The 12,382-nt window shown below is 42.7% G+C and overlaps 1 protein-coding gene across 1 annotated transcript in view; it reads left to right on the top strand.

Moving 5' to 3' along the window:
* The window catches only part of tmeff1a (transmembrane protein with EGF-like and two follistatin-like domains 1a), a 96,622-nt gene that overhangs the window by 35,736 nt on the left and 48,504 nt on the right, over nucleotides 1-12,382 (top strand). The gene's annotated exons all lie outside the window — the stretch shown is intronic.

The raw sequence follows: 12,382 nt of genomic DNA, 5'->3' as shown, positions 1-12,382 counted from the left end.
GAGACTTCCCTGGAGGTCAGTTACTTCCTGCTCTGCCTCTCTCTCCGCGTCAGACTGCAGAATGAATCTGGAAGCAGTCTTTGTATCCCTCTGATCTGCTCGGCATGAATAAAACATCAAAGTCGTTATCTTCACGCTGCTCTCTCGGCTTCCCAGGTGAAGATTAGTCTGCCCGCGACAGCTGATGGAGGCAAAACGAGCCGAGTGCCCGCCGGAAGGCTCGCAGTCAGACGCTCGCTCTGCTGTCGAGGAAAAAATATACACCAAACTGGATAAATTAGTCCCAGTTACAGAGGAGGAGGAAGGCAGGGCGGTAATTAGACAGCCGGTCGTTGTGCAGCATCTGCTCAGTGTCACTGGGGGAAATAATTTTTACTGCCGCTGTTTGTGTCTGCTTTCTTACATAAAACGATTCTTGAACAGCAGTAAGGACCGAGACTGGAAAAACATTCATTTACACTTCAAAGACTTGTTGCACATAGGTCTGCACAATTAATCGCAATTTTATCGAAATTGCCACATGGACTAGTGCAATATCCAAATTGCAGGGGGGTGGGGGGGGGACAATATGGCAGGCGGGGCCCCATTTTTGTTAAAGGCAAAATATGTGTCAAACCTGAATGAAGTAGTGTGGGGCTGCAGAGACGTCCCGGCCTACAAATCTTATCCTACAGACTAAAGAAAACATCTTTGTTTGGTACAGATCCTCGCAAAAATCACACTATAATCATTTTAATTTTTTAGATTTTAATATTTTTCAATGAAAATGAGAATGATACAAACATGATCATTCCCTCCAATATCATGAAGCATATCGCAATCGCAATATCAGTCAAAATAATCGCAATTAGATAATTTCCTCATATCGTGCAGCCCTAATTGCACGATGTTTAAGAGCCAACTGTGACCTTATTTAAAGTGGACATATTATGCTTTTCGGTATTTTCTGTCATATCTACAATGTTATAATGTCAGATTTTCCAAGTAAACGTGGCCTAAACTTAAAATTCAGCTCAAACGTTCATATTTCCAACTGTTCTGAATGCTGCGGTTTCAACAGTTTTTTCTACTCTCGGCTAAGTGTTTTGCAACTCTAAGCCGGCCTTCTGTGATTGGTCATTTGCTCCAGGTAGGCGGGACTGTTTTTTTTTTAAGCCACTGCGGTGTTAACATTGTCGCATGTAGCTACATGCTAACGGCAGTAAAATATGTCATCTTGGCTGCCAGTGTTGTTAAATTCTCCCCAATTCCGGGTCACATTACTCCTGAAACTTTTTCTGTTAGTAGTATTTAGTTTAAAAGCCTTTATCTGCGACTGACTGTAGAAAGGGCTGCTATATTCTATTAGTGTCCACTGCTAACTATATACATGCTTACGGCAGTGAAAGATGTCATCTTGGCAGCCAATGTTGTTGAATTCTCCCCAATTCCGTGTCTCATTACGGCTGAAACATGTCCGATTGGTTAGTGTTTGGTTCAGAAGCCTTTATCTGCGTTTTGACGGTAGAAAGTGCTGCTTCTTTCCATTCAAATCTAACATTAGCTTTGTGCTAACTATTAAGTAGCTGCATGACGCCAGATAGCTGTAATCTTGGCGGCCAATGCTGGTCATTTCTCCACAATTTCGGGGTCACATTACTGCTGGGACATGTCCGGTTGTGTAGTATTTGGTTTAGAAGCCTTTATTGGTGATTTTTCACGGTACAAAGTCCTTCTATGTACTCCGTTGCAGTAGCTCCAGCTGATACTAGTGAAACAAAACTGGAGCAGAGATTCCAGGGAACACGCTGGCCAATCAGAGCAGACTGGGCTTTGTCGGGAGGGGGGGCTTAAAGAGATAGGCGCTCTTACAAAGCGTCTCATACAGAGGGTGAATACAGGTGCAGCAGTGTTCAAGTGTTTTTTGAACATTAAAGCATGTAAACATGTTCTAGTACAAAGAAAAAATGCAAGTATGAACCTGAAAATGCTCTATAATAGTTCCCCTTTAAATAGGATGCTAATCAGTTATAATTATTATTATTATTTTGACGTTTTGTTCATTGTTGTTGATGCATTTTTCAGCTTTTTTGTCATATTTTTGACACCTCTTTTTCCGACATTTCTGTCACTTTTTCTGACGTTTTCGTCAAATTTTTCCTACGTTTTTTTTTTTTTTTTCATGCATGCTGAAGATACTCAAAGGCCTTAGGTTGCCTCTAAACTGCAGTCTTTATAAAAAAGTCTGCATGAGTAACTGTAGTGAGGGCTGTGATGGATGAAAAAATAAATATGAAATAGCAAAGATCTTCACGCTGAAGGACGTCCTCGCCCTGAGTTATCTGTAGCAGCGAGTTAGAAGAGGATGAGGAGGCAGTGAGGGATTCATGTTTTATTCACGCAGCAGAGAACAGAGAGAAGCTCTTCACACAGGAACTGAACCAGCTGCTGCGGTCATTCCGGAGGTTTGAAATAGATCCAGGAACAAACGGACGCTCGCAGCGTTTAGTCTTTATTAGTCCAAACAGACCTCACATACGTCACCACTTTTCACTCACATCTGTGTGTTTGTATCCATGAAAACATAGGAATCATTTAATATCCTGAGATCAACACCGATAACTGACTGAGACGTGTGTTATGTCACTTTTGCTACAAGATATTCTGTTGTACAAAAAGTCCAAAATAACATCTGTGGTTAGTGGAGATTTTAATCCAGACTCCAGTATGTTTTTTTTGCATTTTAAGGCTCTGACACACCAACCCGACGGCCGACCGTCGGCAGAAACGTCAGTCGGACTGATCAGTCTCGCCGAGTTGGTCCAAAAAGTGCCTCAGAACACACCGAAGCGACGCCAAGTTGAGCGTACGTTCTGCGTGTGCGCGAGATGTAATACGTCTCCATAACAGCAGGCGGCGCTAATCTGTATTGTCGCCCAAAAAATGAAAACCGGAAATGATGAACACGTCACATGGGTCTGGCTTCTCCCAAATTTCAAAGCCAACCATAATGGCGGCTCGTTCGGAATATGATCTCGTATTTTACGTGTTTCTGAAAACATTTTAAGCGAGAAATAGGCCATGCAGTTGCTGAATCTGTCCGTTTTTTTTGATCGACAAAGGTCACTTTGAAAGATTTTCGTCAGATTTTGAGAGGCTTAGTCACGCTCATAACTCATAACTACTTTTTCAACCTGGACCCTATTTTCCTATGTTTTTGTGTGTAAGTGACTGATGGGAACAATCTTTGACACTAGTCCAGAATTAAGCGTGAACGCTGTAACCGGCAGCCACGGACCGGGCTGCCATGTAACCCTATGGGGAAAATCAATTTCAATCGTCAATTTGGTCTACTAAAAGTTCTGTTTTTGCCATTGACAGACTCAGGTTATTATTCGAAGTGTCTGACAACATTATGAAAGGATCCCTACAGAGATAGACCTTTAAAACCTCTTTGAGACCTTTCTGTTTAACCAGAAACAGCTCTGAAGTCGCTAGCGCTAAACCCACCAGACTCCATTTAAAAAAACAATACTTTTAGCGTGTATAGAGCCAACATGTAAATCTGTAAACTATGTGTTTATTTCAACCAAAACTATAGCATAGAGCATTAGCTGGTAACTTTGACGCATTTTTCAACATTTTCATCGCATTTTTAAACATTGTTGTTGCATTTTTCGATGTGTTTGACACTTTTTGGCTCTTTTCCTGTCATTTTTGTAGTTTTTTTTAATGTTTTTGTCGCATTTGTTGACATTTTTGTCGCTTTTTCCGACTCATATTTGTGTTATTCATTCAGTTCAGAAATCCTCCTAACTACACAGAAGTGGAACATTTGTGTCTTTAAGCGTGATGGGGGGATTTGATGTCCCATCATGCATCACTGATGGCGGTATTTTACATGAATGTCACGCCGCCTTCCTCTCCTGTTTCACGTCTCTACAGAGGATAAATTCTCCGCTTTTAGAAACCCAAATCAATACACCACAGTAGTCCTTGAGACGGTTTCACTTCTCTATGAAATGAAAAACCTCACTGGAGATATGTGTGTGTGTGTGTGTGTGTGTGTGTCTGTGTCTGTGTCTGTGTCTGTGTCTCTTTGTGTGTGTGTCTGTCGGTGTGTGTGTGTGTGTGAGAGTGTGTGTGTGTGTGTGTGTCTCTGTGTGTGTGTGTGTGTGTGTGTGTGTGTGTGTGTCTGTGTGTGTGTGTGTGTGCGTGCGTGTGTGTCTGTGTGTGTGTTGAAAGCTAATATCAAACAGCCACGTTTTCTTTAAAATGATCTGTTGTGTGGAGCAGAAAGGAGGTGAATGATATGAATGTTTAATAAGATGCTACGTATCCTCATACAACAGTTTGTATAATAATTGTTTATGCGTTATCCTACGAATGAGCAGCAACACGCGTGATTCAACGCATTCTCATGGACGGGCTCATACGATATTGTACGAAAATGTATGCAAACCGATAAATATGATGTATGAAAATAATAAAAGGTGACTGTGAGGTACAGGGTCCAGGGCTCCGCGAGCTGACATTACAGTTAAGACTAGCTAAAACAAGTTACAAAAATTACAGTATCTTCACGTAGCATTTTGTACGAATGTATTGCTGATAAATGTTTTAAAAATAAACACAAAGACTACAATGTGCGGTAGTGCTGGAAGTGCCAGCAGACCGGGCTTGAGACCGTAAACAAAGAGAGAGCAGGGCTAACATTAGGCTAAGGCTAACTCCTTATCGGCTATCACTACGCAGCATTTTCCTCGCCAATGTACGTTCTTTGGCAAACAAAATGGATGAAATTTGGCTGCGGATCACCACCACCACCACTATGGTCCGTAGTTGAACGATCTAAGCGCACGGCGTGAAGCGCCTGGCGCGGGTACGTTTAGGGCGTGTCCAAATCCACTTTTGCTAGTTTGACGGCGGAAAAAAGGCTAAATGTATGAATGGTTCATGAGAACAGGCTGTGATTTGATCACATTCTAAATCTCTAGTTGCAGTGGTGTAGTCTAATGTATTGTAGTGGGCAGGGCATGAAATTGGCACCCGCCCACCCGCCAAATGCGGGTAACTTTTGTGATTGGCGGGTGAAACTGTCAATCTACCTGCCACGTTGGCGGGTAGCCAATGAGATTTGAGTGATGCAAAACATTTCAGACCGTCCTGCCAACATGTATACATTTTAACATCAATGTACGCTGTCACTCAACCTGCTGCTGTTTCAATACTGTCGGCTCTCTGCAGCGGGCAGGGCTGCTCCGTTTCCCCCGCGACTGACGCGCACACACAATCACACACAATCACACACAAACACACACACACACACACACACACACACACACAATCACACGCAGACACACGCACAGACACACACACAATCACACACAAACGCACACGGTGGATGCAGGAAAAAACGCAGATGAGACCTACACGATGACCTAAATTGAGGACAGCTACTCTCGTTATTGTAAGTGCAATGATAAGTTAAAGTCCAACAAGTACTTTATCAAACCGTATGAATGTGTGTCCCAGGCCAGGATAGGAAATTAACTAACAATGTAAAGATTAACAAGCCACTGACAATGACAGATATGTTCATATTTGATTCATTTAATACATTCTTATTTTGTGTCTTAAATCCACCAGCCTTTTTCATATTTTACCAACATTTGCAGCATCCTGAGCCTTTTTGGTAAAGTTCCTAGAAAATCTCAGCCCAGAGTAATGAATTAATAGTAATAAGTATTATTCTCCCCAAAACAAGTTTCCTTTTTATTTATTTTTTTATTTTTAAGAACTATACAAAAAAAATTCTTGTGTTATGGTGTGCATTCACCAGTGTTTTGTTGTTGTTTTGGTGCGCATAGGCTACTCCTGATTTTGTCAGTCATCTCATCTCTTATATGCAGTGGCGTAACGAGCCAACACCGGGCCCCTATGCAGGATTATCAAGGCGGGCCCCCCTACTACAGCACGTGATGACAGCGCAATGTCCACGAGTAGGCTACCATCAATAGGACAGGATAGGATCACAGAGACACAGCAATTCCTGTTTTTCACCTTTATGACAAAAAAGTGGCTGGTAAAAAGTCCCTGTGGCAGGTGGATTTAAAAATCCACCTGCCACAGTGGCTGGTGGTCAAAAAAGTTAACTTCATGCCCTGGTAGTGGGTATACTGTACTGTATATGTATGGGCCTATATATATATATATATATGGGCCAGAATGGAGAGGGGGGTGGATATCATAGTGGAGGGTCCAGTCTCCTCCCCCAGGGAAATTTTCAGCGTCAAAGACTTCATATCCTGCATTCTGACACACTCTTATGCACCACTTTTACGGTGGAAATACCTTTCTTTAGCCTATGTGAAGAAGAAAAACACATGACATTTCAAAATATATCAAAATTATAATGGAAAGTATGTTGTTACGTGCCATTGTACATTTTTAAGTGGGTATATGGAAATCCTGGATCTTTCTTAGTGGGTATACGGCGTACACCTGCGTATCACGTAGACTACACCACTGTCTAGTTGGCAGACAAACATGTTGTCAAAGCCAAAGTCTGCAGCGGTGAGCGAGTCGAAGGGCTCCGAGCAGCAGACAGAAGATGAAGTATTGACGTCCGTCTCTCCTGGAGTCAGGGCTGCAGTGCAGGAGTGGAGGGGTTAGATAACGAGCCAGGGGGGGTGGTGGTGGTGGTGGCGGCGGCTGGGTGGCCATGACGACCGAGTCGGGCTCGGGGGGATTTGAGAGGTGGATGTGCCTCCGGGCGGCGGCTGCTGCCACGCTCCGTCAGCTTCTTTAGTTCTGCTCCGATCCAAGAGAGGGAATTATGTGCATTTCAAATCCCTGTTTCTGTTGTAAAATGCATGAAGGCGAGGGACCTGAACACAACGCGGCCAGGATCGCCTCAAACACAAACACACACAGGAATATATCAGCAGAGACAGATAACACAGCGTGGACACACACACACACACACACACACACACACACACACACACACACACACACACACACACATACTCGTTTCCTCTGGTCCAAACACAGCATTTCATTTGCATTTGTGTTGCCGCCCGGCGAAGGTATTAGAGACTTCTGGTTGTCGTTTAACATAATCCCAAATTGTCTGGGCATTTAAAGGGTGGCTTTCTGAAACCTGCAAAAAACACACACACACACACACACACACACACACACACATACAACACAGAGACTCACACTCACACACACGCAAACACACACATACACACACACACACACACACACACACACACAGAGACTCACACACTCACACACAAACACACGCAAACACACACTCACACATACACACACATACACAGAGACACACACACACTCACACACACACACACACACAGAGACACACGCACACATACACAGAGACACACACACACACACACACTCTCTCACACACACACGCACACACACACTCACACACACACACACACACACACACACACACACACACACACACACACACACATACAACACACAGAGACTTTCACACACACACACACACACACACACACACACACACACACACACACACACACACACACAGGGAGTTGATCAGCAGTGTTTGTCGGCCTCCAGGCTGATGAATGTGGCTGCTGGTTGGACTTAATTAGCCTTGAACGTCCCGCAGCAGAGCCACACAGGACTCAGCAGGTTTCTTTAACGTGAACGGATCACGTCCGGTGGAGGGTCAAAATCGGGCTGAATTAGTTAAAAAGTCTGTTTTGTTAGATGTCTATTACTTATAGTTGTTGTTTGAATACTTGGCTATTTACAGCTGTTTACCACAGAGGGCCCTATTTTAACGATCTAAGTGCATGGCGTGAAGCGCCTGGCGCAGGTGTGTTTAGGGCGTGTCCAAATCCACTTTTGCTAGTTTGACGGCGGAAAAAAGGGTCCGTGCGCCGGGCGCATGGTTCTAAAGGGTTGTACTTAGTGTCTTCATTAATCATAGGTGTGTTGTGGGCGTAACATGCAATCAACCAATCAGAGATCATCTCCCATTCCCTTTAAAAGCCAGGCGCGTTTGGACCTTGGAGCATTGCTGTTATGATGAAGGATTTACACCGTAACATTTGTATTTGTAATCTTCTGCATGTGTGTGTGCTGCTGTGCGTCCCTGTGTGTGTAACAAGCATATGCATTATTGACTTTAGACCAGGTTTTTGTTGGTCAGTGGCGCGATCTCTTCCCACTGCCTCAAGATAGCAATACGCCCAGAATGCACCTGAACACACCTCCCTTTAAGACCAGCACGCCCAGAATGCACCTGAACACACCTCCCTGTAAGACCAGCACGCCCATAGGCGCACAGATGGGCGCAGGTGCATTTGCTATTTAAACGACACGGGAGCTGGACGGGAAATTAACAACTGTGTCGGTCTTAAACTAGCAAAGACACTTGGGTCGGGCTTTGGCCTGCGCCGGATGCTAGATAGGGCCCTATGTGTCTAACTCAGGGGGGGTGTTTGGTTTCTTAAACACGGCGGCAACGGTCAGACAGTTATCTGCAAAATGTTAAAAACTAAACCCATAGACTACATCGAATACATATTCACGTTCAGATTTGTATAAATGTTTAGAGCCTCAACGCTGCTGAATAACAGCCAATAAACAGCAAAGTGTTTGAACAGTTTCTGAGAATTAAATCTAAAAGAAAGAGGGGACATCAGCCTTGAGTGAAAAAACTATTTTGTGTCTTTCTCAAAATGGAATAACATCCAGTTTCGGGGGGATTTTCATTTCAGACATTTGAATGCATCGGTGATTTCAAGCTCTGAAAGGAAAGTGACTTGTTATTGCGACCAGCCATCTTTAGAAGTAGGGGAGGTCTGCAAACAGTCATTACAGACCATTACACCGCTCTTCTCCACACACACACACACACACACACACACACACACACACACACACACACACACACACACACACACACACACACACACACACACACACACACACACACACACACACTTCAGAGGCAGGAATCTGTGGCTTTTATCTCAAAGAAAATGTCGATAATTTAAGTCAGCTGCACCTTTCTGAGTCATGGAGGCCTGTTATTATCAGACAAGACATATGTGAGAGCTGCCAGAACTGCGTGTGTGTGTGTGTGTGTGTGTGTATATGTGTGTGTGTGTGTGTGTCTGTATGTGTGTGTCTGTCAGTGTGAGAGCTAGCTGTTTTTAAACTAACTAGTCACTTAAAGCATGGTCGAACCAAAAGCTGCAGCCACCTGGTCCTGATTTCAGAGAATTTTTAAGTTCTTCTATCAATTCAAAGAGAGTCTAACAACCATTAACTCCACGCTCTGCACCTACCTCCACAGCGCTGCGGAGGAAGGTCTGGCTACACCACAGATGCATTCTGGGATAGGAGAATAAATCGCTTTGGGTCGTTTTAATTTCTTTAAGCCAATCACAGTCATCTTGGGCGGCGCTAAGCTTCAGACGCAGCGACGGTGGCTCTGCTAAATAGTCTCAGGAAGGAACTTGTTTTGGTGGAACATTTGCTCCCCGCAAAAGAAAACACCACATACAATATTAAATGAAGTTAACTGTTGACACAATACAGTAACGTGAGATTAGAGGTTGACCGATAGTGGATTTTACCGATACCGATAGCTAGGTTGGGCCGTATTTGCCGATAACCGATTAATCGACCGATAGTATTTATAACTTATACAGTTGACAAAATACATACATTGTTTCAAAAAAAGTCCAGACGTTTTTGCCAATAATCAAAATAATAATGTCATATTTATTGATATTACACCCACAGCAATGCTACACAAGCATGTGTGTTGTCTAAAACAGTTCTCCTACATATTTGGAGTCATCCAGTGCAAAAATAAACATAATGAGCATTATAATTCATATAAAGGACAAACTATTTACATTTCTTCAAAAAATGCCCAAATGTAAGCCAAATCTCAAAACAGTGACGCCATTCTTCTCTGTAGAACGGTTTAGAACGGTAACAGACGATCTCTGACCTGGAGGGATCTATCTTTCCCACTATACTCTTTCTTCTCGCTTGGATGCCCATATAAGGCATAATGTGTGACGGACCTGCCTTCCCATTGGTTGAAAACGTAAACAAAGGCATCATGGGAGATTCCCTTGTTGGTAGCACCTACTGTCAATGGGTAGCACGGAGTTAGCGGCAGAAATGACCGAAAACGTGATGAATTATGGACATCAAGTGGATAAATCTTGGATGTAACAGTTTGGATTTAATGCTCAACAACCCCGAAAAAAGGCCCAAGTTCCAGGCTGGATAGAAAATCACCTGTAGAGGCTAGAGAGACACCAGAGACACCAAAGACACCAAAGACACCCCCGTGACGGCTAACTCGTTAGCTTTTAGCTGCAGCAATCAGTAAGTCTCTACGTTTAACTGTTATTAAATTATGGTCGGGTGGTGATGGTGCAGTGGATATGACACATGCCTTTGGTGTGGGAGACCAGGGTTCGATTCCCACTGCGATACATCAACGAATGTGTCCCTGAGCAAGACACTTAACCCCTAGTTGCTCCAGAGGCGTACAACCTCTGACATATATAGCAATTGTAAGTCGCTTTGGATAAAAGCGTCAGCTAAATGACATGTAATGTCATGTAATGTAATATCTAAATATGAATCAGAAGTGCCCTTTGGGATCATGGACGATCCTTTAGGGTTCTGATTCTGACATTTGGGTCGGACTTTTTAGCGTTTATTTTTGTCAGTGTTTTAACCGCTTGAGGTAAGTTAGCCTACTACTAATGTTTAGCGTCATCTCAGCCTCGAAAGCAAAGAAACATACTGTTGTGCTGTTCTTTCTCTAATGCAGCATCTATTCAACAAATTAATAACTTTATAATGATATGACAAAATGTACTGTATAAATACCTTTTTGCTGTCGATGCTTTAAACGTGCATCTGATGTCAGCCTTCTCCACAGCATGTGCTCTCCGTGCAGCGCGCAGTAACACGTGTCGAAAATAAACAACACCAGGCATCAGTGATAGTTTTTATTTCGCCTCTAGAGGCCGCTATTGTAATGCATGATGCCAGCAGACCCTTCTCAGCTCTCGCATACTGTGTAATGAATGACAGCGTGCGCTTCTCAGCCGCTCCAGCAACGGACGCAACCAGGAAAAACTATCGGTATGGATTTTTGCCGATAACGATAGTTCCACCAATCAACTATCGGTGCCGATTAATCAGCAAAACCGATGAATCGGTCGACCTCTACGTGAGATATACCATTTCATAAACAATACTTTTTCCAATACCAATTTTGTAAAACAAAAAGAAGTGACAACATTACGGCACAAATATTTTTATTCCATTTCAGCTCCGACCACGTGAGTCCGTCTCTGTGTAACGGAGAGTTTCTCCTGTGTGTCTCTACGACGTGTAACGTTAGACAGCCAATCACAGACATTATTAGATCTTGGTAGAAGCATGCTGCGTATTGATTGGCTCACTGACTCTGATGAGATTTACTCCTTAGGGGTTGAAATCAGGTATTGAATGACGAGGCATTTTTTGATACTCAATACTTTAGAGGCAAAAATCGGTCGGAGCCTAAAGAGTATTGAATCTGGTACCCAGCCCTACTTAACACGACTCCTATAAGCTAACCTTTATTGAATTTAATTGAATTTATCGAAAATTATAATACTAATATAATATAATAATATAAAATCCTCTATTCCAGACTCAAGCATCACAAAACAAATATATATCTATATATATATTCACATTTTAACATGTTGTTTTCATAAAACACATTCATTTCATGATTGAAATTTTCTAACAATTCATAAATAAGTTAAAATTACTGACAAGCTTTATAATTATACATTACACCTTTTGACAGGCGAAATGCATCTAACCTATTCTTAAAAGAATGAATTGAACGGGAACGCACAACTTCTTCTGGAAGCTCGCTCCATGATTTTACTGCACAGAGTGTGAAAAATTCTTTCTCTTTTCAGACCGGCATGTTCTAGGGTAAAGTTTTAAAGAATTCCCTCGTGTCTCATACCTACTGCTCCAAAACTGAAAGATAGGCTCAACTCTTACATCATATATTCCCTGTACAAGCTTATACACCTGAATCATAGCACTTCTGTATCTCCTAAATATGAGAGTCAGTAAACTTAATGTTCTCAATCTATCTTCGTAAGACATATTTGTAGATGAAATGTAAAATAAAGCAGACATAACATAGAAACTAAACTTCAAACCACACAGATTCAGGTAGAAGCTATAAACAAAATGTGATGCAAATTGACTGGCTCATTAACGATGTTGTGTGTGTGTGTGTGTGTGTGTGTGTGTGTGTGTGGAGCTGTTTGCATTTTCCGCG

The sequence above is a fragment of the Sander lucioperca genome, chromosome 9 (genome assembly GCF_008315115.2).
Source record: "Sander lucioperca isolate FBNREF2018 chromosome 9, SLUC_FBN_1.2, whole genome shotgun sequence".
In the NCBI taxonomy this organism is placed as follows: Eukaryota; Metazoa; Chordata; class Actinopteri; order Perciformes; family Percidae; genus Sander; species Sander lucioperca.
Note: the sequence above shows the minus strand (reverse complement) of the source record. Positions and strands in the feature narration are given on the sequence as shown.